At 44.3% G+C, this 10689-nt stretch overlaps 1 long non-coding RNA gene across 1 annotated transcript; it reads left to right on the plus strand.

The window, feature by feature from the left end:
- The first annotated feature begins 5185 nt into the window (after window positions 1-5185).
- LOC141277532 (uncharacterized) lies at window positions 5186-10232 on the plus strand. Its single transcript, XR_012329041.1, has 3 exons — window positions 5186-5450; window positions 6103-6197; window positions 7160-10232. It is a non-coding gene; the product is annotated as an uncharacterized lncRNA (long non-coding RNA).
- Window positions 10233-10689: the final 457 nt, after the last annotated feature.

The raw sequence follows: 10689 nt of genomic DNA on the forward strand, positions 1-10689 counted from the left end.
CTGCATTTTGCATTTGCCGGTTAGACTCTTGGAAACTCCATTACTTGGAAACCAAGTCAAACCAAATTTAAGGCTTGACTTTCTCTGGCTCCCTCAGATTGTATGTGCCCAAAATGCAAATGCCTGTGAGGACTGGTCTGTGGCCAATTTTCTACGGGATTATTTTCTTTTCCTTCTTCCTCCTGTTCTGCTCACTTCCAAGTAGCATTTTCTAGTCTCTTGTGGTTGTGATGCAGAAGGGCATATTTAGTTCCGCTTAACTCACACTGATGCCGTTGCACTTTGGGGTTAAAGGCTATAGGGAAAGTCTTCCAGAACTGCCTTCCCTGCTGGACTTGACCTCCGTCCCTCCTACCCGAGCAGGGTTAACAACCTTGGTCAGCTGGGTGCTGTCTTCAATTCCCCTGCGGCATAGGCAGTTTTGATTCCCCGCTCCCACCAACCCTTCCAAATATTATTCTGAAAACAGTCTTTTACCCAAAAAACTAGCCAGAGAGTCCCACTTGTCAAATCTTTTCAACTTTTCAATTTTTTTTAACGGGATCCAACTAACCTAACCCTCCATTTTGAGAAACAAGAAGTCTTCTGCTAAAAAATTTTAACTTTGTAATTAGCAAAAAGTAGAATAAGTAAGAGATTTTTGCTTTGGGAATCTGACAGTAGAAATGTAGATGAGTGGCAGCTTGACTTTACTAAAGGATAAAATGTTCATGATACAATGCAATGTTTATTATTAATGATTAACAACATAAATAATTTCAATTGGCATCATTAGTCTGTAACATTGTCTGTAACACCATATGAAATTCCACCTATAGCTGCCTCCCTTTCTAGACACCTGATACCCAATTGGCAAAAGTGTTTTGAATAATCAAGGACACAGATGTTGTCATCAACTAGTATCTAATCACATAAACTTTGGCTTCCATTTTCTCAGGGCTGAAATAAGAAGGTTGAACTCTGACCTCTGAAATGAGAAGGTCACTTCAGTTCAAAGAGTTTTCTGGCTCTTTCAGAGCCAATAATCTGGGCTAACATTTCAGCTCTTTTCTCTGGGGAAGGAAGAGAAAGATAGGTTTATCCAGTTATTAGTTTTTTTCCTCTCTTCAGTCCAAAAAAAAAAAGGAGTTTGTAGCAGCAAACAAAAATAAATCAATACAACAATACAGAAAAATATATTGAGATTTTAAAATGAGAGGAAGAAAAAAAGAGATGAAAGCATTACTTCAAAATGTCCTATAGTTGGGTCATGAAGTCTATGCAGGACTTCGCAGCATTTGCTAACTTAAGGAAAACATATACTATACTTTGTATATATTTAGTAGTTCATACACTAAACAGAAAGCTCCCACATAAATGAGATTTCTAGTACAGAAAAGACTTCAAGTATATATAGGCATTACTATGTTTTTATTCTGCAGTCACAGTTTTAGCAGATATCCACTGAGTTTAATGCTAATTGAGGTTCTACTATATATTGTCTATTTCAAATAGCATAAAAAAGAGAGCACATCTTGCCTGACCCATTGATTGAGCTTGATTTTGGACTTATCACCAATCTCCATAAGAACACCTCACTCAAAGAAAGGATTTGTAATTCCACCCCCCTTAATTTTCAAAGAATGCTTCCCTCAAAAGAAAAACCATAAAATTTTAGAACATCCTAAAAAGAATTTAAGTTCTGTAATCTACATTCAATCAGGAGAAAGGCAGTTAAAAGCAACTGTATTACATGCTGGAAGGTCAGTTCTAATGCATTACAGGATGATCTTGAACCATCTGACATTTTAAGTGCGTTTAAAATTTTCTGTCTTGCTATTTTGTGACTCCACTGGGCTAGCTACTGTTGCCAAGGCAATATGGGTTACTGCAGGGATACAAAGGGGTTTTTGTTTGTTGTTTTTTAAATATTAACGTGACAAACATGGAAAAAGTAAATATAGAGAACAAATTCAGCCCCTTTTCTCTTCAAAATTCATGCAGTACAGATCCTCTGATCATATATCTGATTAAAAAATACAAAGACTCATGCAGTGACTTTCCCAACTGGTATAGAGACCTTCTCCCAATCAGTGGGGCAGCTACCATCAGAGTCCTCTTCTTATTCTTTGTTCTGGATTGAGGCCCCTCTGAAAATGTGGGACATTGATTATACACAATATTAACTACCCACCTCCAACATGTTTATCTCTAAATGGAAAAATCCTTTCTTTATGTAAATAAAGGTGGCGGTAAAGGTCCAGAGTGTTATATTTCAGGGAACTTGTGAAGAGAAGACAGAGAAATGCATGGTGCAAATCATATAAATACATTCAGTTGGGTTGCAAAAGACTCAAATGCAGATGAGAATAAAGATTCCAAGTAACCCTTTTTTTTTCTCTGTGATTATTCCTTCTAGTCAATATAATCTAAAGCTGTTCAGACACTATGATAGACTCCAATCATCTGATGATGGGATGAATCAAAGCCTCTATTTTCTGGAATACTACATGAAACTTTTCTGGAAACAGATAATATCTTTGCTTCCTACTAACTGAAATGCAGTATTTTAAAATCAGAAGTCTACATGCAAATCAAGAAACCCTGTAGTAAAAGGCACTTTTTAATCAAACTCTCCCAAAGCAAGGTCTCCTTAAGACAAACCAATGATTCAAGCAAAATGCCATGTTGCTACCAGAGACCTGGAAATAAATAGGAAGTCTTTTAAGCACAACTGAAAAACAACTCACAAACCTCAGAGCAACTATTTTTAAATAAATATTTAGAAGCTCAAGGAAAGTGTTCGTCTTACGCTGGGAAGCACACTGGACCCCATCGGCTCCTGCTCCCAATAAATGATGCTGGGATTGTGTCTGGGAAGAATAAACATGAGACTGAGCGCTCACAGGAACGGTATAGGGTTGATGTCCATGAGTGCTTTCACATGCTGACACGTGAGCAGACCTTTGGTTCCACTGCAGGCAAGCTCCTCCTCTCCGACCATTTAAAAACTATCCAGGATACAACAGCCACTCCTACTGGGGATGGATACTTCCACTCAGTTTTGATGCAGTTTCAGTTTGATCCCGTGAAACCATCAGAACTTCCCACCAGAGATAAATGAGGAGATTCTGGCCTTATTAGTGTGCACAATTAACACAGGTGACCTGGCTGTACTTGCCAACCTTCCTGCTATTTTTTTAAAAAATAAATTTATTTATTTTTGGCTGTGTTGGGTCTTTGTTGCTGCGCACAGGCTTTTCTCTAGTTGCAGAGAGCAGGGGCTACTCTTCGTTGGGGTGCACAGGTTTCTCATTGCAGTGGTTTCTCTTGTTGCAGAGCACGAGCTCTAGGCACTCGGGCTTCAGTAGTTATGGCGCGTGGGCCCAGTAGTAGTGGCTCGCGGGCTTAGTTGCTCCGCCGCATGTGGAATCTTCCCGGACCAGGGCTCGAACCTGTGTCCCCTGCATTGGCAGGCGGATTCTTAACCACTGCGCCAGCAGGGAAGTCCCCTCCTGCTATTTTTATCCACCTCCCTACATGTGAGCACCTTTGACCTACTCTGAGCTCAGACCCCCTGATCTATTAGAGTGACTTTGTCAGTCTTTCTTTAAAAACGAACAGGCAGGGGCTTCCCTGGTGGCGCAGTGGTTGAGAGTCCGCCTGCCGATGCAGGGGACACGGGTTCGTGCCCCGGTCCGGGAAGATCCCACATGCCGTGGAGCGGCTGGGCCAGTGAGCCATGGCCACTGAGCCTGCGCATCCGGAGCCTGTGCTCCGTAACGGGAGAGGCTACAACAGTGAGAGGCCCGCGTACTGCAAAAAAAAAAAAAAAAGAACAGGCAATAAAACGAATTTAATCTAGAAGCAGCAGCTCAGTAAGGGAAATGAAAACATCAGAAGTTATCTAATCACAGCCACAGCCATCCAGGGCTCTGTCTTATCTGCTGGGTAATAAAAATGGGACCTTCCTAAACTTGAAGGGCATCAAATAAAATAAGTAGTAAAGTTGTTGCTAGCCTCTGGCTCTTGGGGGGATTGCTATGCAGTTTAACCAGTGTATACTAACTACAAAACACTGTCATGGGTTTGAAACACCTATGTTCTAGGAAAGTTTTTTGGGGGGTGCAGGGGGAAGGTTGTTTCCACATAAAGCAAAAATTGAAACACAAACACCTTTGAGAACAGGGATTGTTAAGAGGGCAGCAGAAGGAAGGAATGGGCAGAAAAGAATATCTCCTCTGAAGTTAGGGTAGTTTTTCCAGAAGAGTAGGGTTCAGTCTCAGTTTAAGGAGAACACTTATAAATACCTTGGACAGCTCAAAACTGCTATTGGGGAACCCAGAACCAAGTGAGCCAAGAATAGAGCAGTGCTTTAAAACTCCTGGCAAAGCAGCAAGAGGATGAAGAGTTGGTTTTGCATCGTTCTGAACACAGCAGTAAAGAAGCAGAGGCACCTCTTCCCAAAAGGCGCCGGAATCCTACGGCATCAACGGATCCGTCGCGGGGGCGGGGGTGCGGGGGGTATTTCTCAAAGTCTCCCAGGGCACTCACCCCTCCCTACTCCGCCCCACTACTCTGTCCACCCTTCCTCCCTCCACCTCCAGGACCCGCCCACCCCCCGGGGGTGTGCAGCACTTCTTAAGCTCTAGCCCCCAGGGGCCACCTCTGCAGCCCGGACTCTTCCTGGAGCTTGGCAAGTTCTGGGACTGAAAGCCAGGCTTGCACGGCCGCCAGGGGCCACTCGGGCCTGGAGGTCGGGGGGTGGGGTGTGCGTGGGGGAACTAGAGCCTTAAAGGCCACCCACTTCCTTCGAGGGGATGAGGAACGCACCTTCCTCACAGTGCTTCTCAGGGGTCAGCCCGCTCCTCACTCGACGGTGATCAATACTCACTCCACGCGGCTCGGACCACCTCCTGTGCCCCTGGACTCCGCCCTAAGGGTCCTCTGGCGTCTGTGACGGCGCGGGTCCCGGCCTCTTCAGTCGGCTCAGGCCAGCGCTTCAGGGGTCCCTCCAGTCCCCTCCCCCCCGGCACTTTCTCTAACCGAGGAAGGAGCGGAGAGGAACTTGGCTGAATCAAGGGACCTGCGAGCCTATGGATGAGTTCTAAACCCGAGAGCCAATTAAATATTATTGGAACCTACTGTAAGGGCAGGGAAGGGGAGGTTAGGAGGCGGAGAGGCTGAGTCCCACGGCGGCGGTCCAGCCCCGGAACCCAGCACAGCCCTCCCTCGGCCCTTCCCCGCCATCAGGACGAGGGGCGCTGCCACCCCAGCCGGGACCCTGCGCCTCCCCGCCCCCGATTCCCCTCAGGACGCGCAAGTCGGCCCCTCCCCACCCACGCCGGGCCGAGCAAGCCGAGCGGAGGGCAGGGGCGAGACGAAGGGCCAAAGTTCCCCGGACTAAGACGCCGCGCGCAGGCCTTCCTACACATCAGCTGCGGCTCTGGAAGAACGCCTGCGCCTCAAAGGTTGGTCTCGCGCCGCAGCCCGGGACGGGTACAGGGCCCATACCCTCTTACCTGACGCGCGGCCCCGAGGGCGGACTGGGCTTCCGCCCGCCGGGTCCATCCCCAGGGCGGTGTGAAGGCCGTGGGCGGGGTCGGCGGTCGCACCGCCCTCCCCGTGGGCTCCGGGGCTGCTCAGCGCCAGCGGAGGGAAGAGACGCCCCAGCCGGGAGTTCGGGCTCCGCGGGCACCGGGTCCACTCCGGGCGGCGGGGGCGGGGCCTCTCGGCCCTCAGTCACTCGGGGCGGGACGTGGGGGTACCGGGGAGCGGGAAGGGGGAGCGGGGTGCTGGCGGGCGGCGGGGGACGGCTTCTCAGCTGAGTTCCCACCTTCTGAGGAAACTCGTGCTCCCCCTGGCCTGGGCGCGAGCGCTCCCTGGAGGCCCCGGCGGAGGGCGCGGCCTGGAGCGGAGCGCGCCGCCTCGCCCCGTCCGGAGAGCGTCTGCCCGGACTTGGGGGCTTCCGCCGCGGGCGGCCGCAGCCCCGCTTCCACGCCTGGGCCCGTCGCTCACCCCGGGCGCCTAGGGACACGTCACCCTGAGGACCTCCTCTCCACTTCGGGGTAAAGCGGGAATATCTGGAAGGCGGTGGGAGCGATGCTTCTTTTCACATTATAGGAAACGTCTTGGATGGATGCCCAACTGCTACCAAAACCGGTGAGGGTATCGCTCACCTCTGCATCCTCGGTGTCTACAAGAGCGCCTGGCATATGGTAGGAGTCTGGTAATTATTTTTTATCAAATAAGTGTAAGAATAAATGAATGAACGATGAGGCTTTTTTTTTAATCCCATAATGTCTTCCTGAATACATCCACTTCACAAAAAGTATAAGACAGAAAGGCTTAGGGACCACCAATGTTTGAAAATAGATAGAAACACGCTGACTTATGTAAGGGGTAGCCACTGCCACATGTTCTGAAGCACTTTAGAAAGAAAGCGTGGCTTTCCTGTTCCATACTTATTAAAAGTCGAATTCAGACAAATGAGTGCTAGAGGTGTGTATACTGTGCATTGCGTCTGTTTCTGCAACGGTAGATAAACTAGACAGCTACATTCTCTCAGCATAGAGGTATTGTCAGAGTCACAAATTGGACTTCAGAATCCATAAGGTCCAGAAAAGGCTGTCTCTGTCTGACATTAGGATGACATATGGAGGATATTACACACAATGTGGACAGAGATACAGGGACATAGGAGGGTCTTCCTCCGCATCCTCTTAAGGCACATCTAACAAGACTTCTCTGACAACCTGGAGGGTGGATGGCAAGAAATAAACTCTTTCTGTCATTGTTCGAATTCTCACTTCCTTTTATGAAAACAGATTCTATTCCGGATAGAACCCTTTCAGATTTCAGATTTACTTGTTCTTACTCTATTAATAGTTATACAGAATTCAGATATATTACTGTTATTTGGTCCATTTGACTGATGTAATATTGACAAGATGTGATTTATGTGCTCAGAATGACACAGCTGGAGGGCTATGTGACTGTAATTACTTGGGGGCTTTATTACCTTCCCTCCAAAAGGAAGTGTGCAAATGTGAAAGCACCAATTGTTCCCAATTACTTGAGATACTTTCTGTAAATATCTAACCCCTTCCTGCATTTTTTTTTTTTTTTTTTTTTTTTGCGGTACGCGGGCCTCTCACTGTTGTGGCCTCTCCCGTTGCAGAGCACAGGCTCCGGACGCGCAGGCTCAGCGGCCATGGCTCACGGGCCCAGCCGCTCCGCGGCATGTGGGATCTTCCCGGACTGGGGCACGAACCCGCGTCCCCTGCATCGGCAGGCAGACTCTCAATCACTGCGCCACCAGGGAAGCCCCCCTTCCTGTATTTTTATTAGCCACATTGAAAGGAAAATGATCAGATGATTGTATAGAATTTTAAAGCGAACAACGTGCCTTTAAAATTGCTTAATAAACAAGTGGTTTAAATATCATCAGAGATGTTACCGGAATTCAGTTAGGATGGTATGTGTCACATCTGATGGACAATGGAATGGTAAATAACAAATCAAATAAGTAAATGCTCACATACAAAAATACAACATAGCATTTTATGAATAAGAGCTTATTGCCATAATAAGATATATAAAATTGACTTCATGGATATAAATAGCAAAAGAAAAACCCCAAAGCAAAACTTTTTTTTAATCAATTTTCTCTCCAGACCAAAAAAAAAAAAGCCTAAGAAGTAAAATAAAATTAGGAATTTACCTATTGGTCTATGTCCTTCCAATGGACACAAAAATTTTAACATGCATTTGGTTGTAGCGGGCTGTTGACCTGTTTAACTAAGGGGAGGTGTTTGATTTTGTTCATGTAACCTGATGTGAATACAGAAGGGCTAGAGCTCTTGAACCTGAAGATATTTCAAACTAAGAAGTAGCAACAAATCTTCAGGTTACTCGTACTTGTTAGACTGAATTGCTGTGGTACACGGAGCTCATTGGAAGAGCAGTTGGCTAGTTGTCCCCTTCGGACAGTTTGTACCAAGTGGGTGGACATCCTGGAAATATACAAAAGTATCCTAGAATCTCAGGGTCGCAGAGTACCTTCCATACCAATGAATAGCCCACATGTACTTACAAATGGGCTGTTCAGTGACCAAATTGTTTGTTTAATTATTGTATCAAAGCATAATCTAAACAGTGATGTAGGCATTTGGCCAAGTAATTCATGGTGTTTAGTAATTTATCTACTGGAGACTTGGCCCTGGAAAATAGTCCCCTCTAACCTACTTGATTTTAGGAATTTAGGAACATAAAAAGACCATGTGATTATGCACTGGGTTGACTTTACTGTTCTGTCACCCCACCACTTACATATGCCCTAATTTTTGTGGCACATGTGGGCTTAGGGATTTTACAAATAGAAGAGCCATTGTAGTGTTTTCTTCCACCTCAGTTCCTTGTATTACACATGTAGTGGTTAGAAACAACAAATGTGACCATTTGCTGGTAACAGTGCTAGATGATTGGGGAAAAAAAAAAGATGACCCCTAATCTCTCCTAATTATACACATTTATCTATACAGTTAGATAAATGAAATATTAATATTCCATATGCATCATATGAAACCCATCATTCTTCCCTTACCGTTAACTCCCTGGATAGTTTATATTTCCTGATGCCCATTGTTTGGCTTCTTTCCTCTCTGGTTTCCACTTTTTTATTTAGTTGATGTTCAAGAGCCTACTGAAACAGACACATAAGAACTGAATGGAATTTCTCAGGCAGGAATTTCTTATGTAAAGTGGCCTCTCACTGAACTATGGTTTTGCTCATCCACCAGACTTACAGAGTGCAGCTGACTCTGTGAAAAGGCTTTGTCAATGGAACCAACCCCAGTGCCAATGCAGGGGCTCATTCATTTACTGAGAGCACCCACTGAGAGGAGATCCTTTTCCCAACAGAGTTTAATAAGACATGATGTTCAAACCTGAGTACTCAAGACAGCTTTTAAAAGAATAAAACATCCTCTGAGAGATCCAAAGACCCAGTGTAAAAACACTCATATTTTATTCTACAAAAAGATGTTTCAATTGTAAATGATCACTGCAAAAGCAATGGTTTATAAGAGGGAGTGGTTTCTGCAACTGGGCCTTCTATATGGAAATGATGAATATTTGGTTACCCTTTGAGCCCCTCCTATGGTTATTATTTCCCCTCCTGGAGTTTAGGAACTTTTATTATTTTCTATTCCCATTTTCCAAAGAATTGCAGATGTGCTTGGTAGGATAGATACCTGAGGGAAGTGCATAGGCTTAGAACAAAAACAAAAACAGCCTTTATGCTATTAGTACATGGGGAAATTAAAAGTTACCCCCATAAAAGAATTTATTGTGCTAAAACTATATGAGAAACTGAGTGGAACTTTGGTTACCAGGGAAGAGACAAGTCGCTTCTTGGGGAAGGGGTGACATCACCAAGAATGTAGTGAGAATAAGAGAAGATAAATGATGGCTGATCTAGGAATCTGCAGTTGGGAGTGAGATGAATAAGCCCAACTTCCAAACTCTCTCCTGCTCAGGAGTGGTATCAGTGTATTGCTCACTTAGTGTAGCTCTAGGGACCATGGAACAGGGTAACATTTTGGAGAAAGGGAATCAAAAGTCTCTATCCTATTGAAGATGCCAAAAGGAGGATTTAAAATGTGTTCCATTTGACTATATTTTCAAATGCACTTTCTCAAAAACAAAAGCAGGACACCTTCTTTAGAAATCATTTACACACATATATTGCAAAAGGTAACAAAATATATATTTTGTTACCAAAAAAAAAAAAAAGATAATATACAGGAATGCTTGTATATGAAGAGGAAGTAGTTAGAAAGATACATATAAAAATGTTAACAGTGGTTACCTTTGGGGGGCGGGAATGGGGCTGGGGACTAGTGTGGGAGTGAGTACTTGCTTCTCACTTTATATATTCCATATTTGAAAAAAAATGTTCACCTGAAGTGGGTATCCTTTTTTTTAATTTGGGGTTTTTTTTGTTTTTGTTTTTTTCTTGTGCTTGAGACTTAAAAATTGAAGTATAGTTGATGTATTTCAATGTAAAAGGTATCATTTTTATAATAATTAAACTTCTAAAAATATTTCTTTGTGTACCTGATCTGTGCAAGAACAGAAGGCAGAAGAGGTGTTAGAACAATGTAAGAGTATCATCATAGTGTCCAAATGTGTTTGGATGCAGAATGTCATTGATAATCATGTTTGACTAATAAATACTGGTATTAAGATGACTTCTGATTTGTAAGCTCTTAATTACAGATACTAAAAAGGGGTGATAACTAATTGTCAAAAATCAGAAGCAACCAAGATATCCCTCGATAGATGAATGGATAAACAAACTATAGAATATCCATACAATGGAATATTATTCAGTGATTGAAAAAAAACCAAAACTGTCAAGTCGTGAAAGACATGGAAGAACCCTAAATGCACACTGCTAAGTGAAAGAAGCCACTCTGGAAAGGCTACATACCATATAATTCCAACTATATGACATTCTGGGAAAGGCCAGACTATAGTGACACGAAAGATCAGCGGTTGCCAGGGGTTGGGAGAGGGATGGATATGTGGAGCACAGGGGTGTTTAGGACAGTGGAACTATTCTGTATGCTACTGTAATGATCCATACATGACATTCATTTGTCAAAACCCACAGAACAGTGCAATGCAAAGAGTGAACCTTAATGT

The sequence above is a fragment of the Tursiops truncatus genome, chromosome 21, assembly GCF_011762595.2.
Source record: "Tursiops truncatus isolate mTurTru1 chromosome 21, mTurTru1.mat.Y, whole genome shotgun sequence".
Classification (NCBI taxonomy): domain Eukaryota; kingdom Metazoa; phylum Chordata; class Mammalia; order Artiodactyla; family Delphinidae; genus Tursiops; species Tursiops truncatus.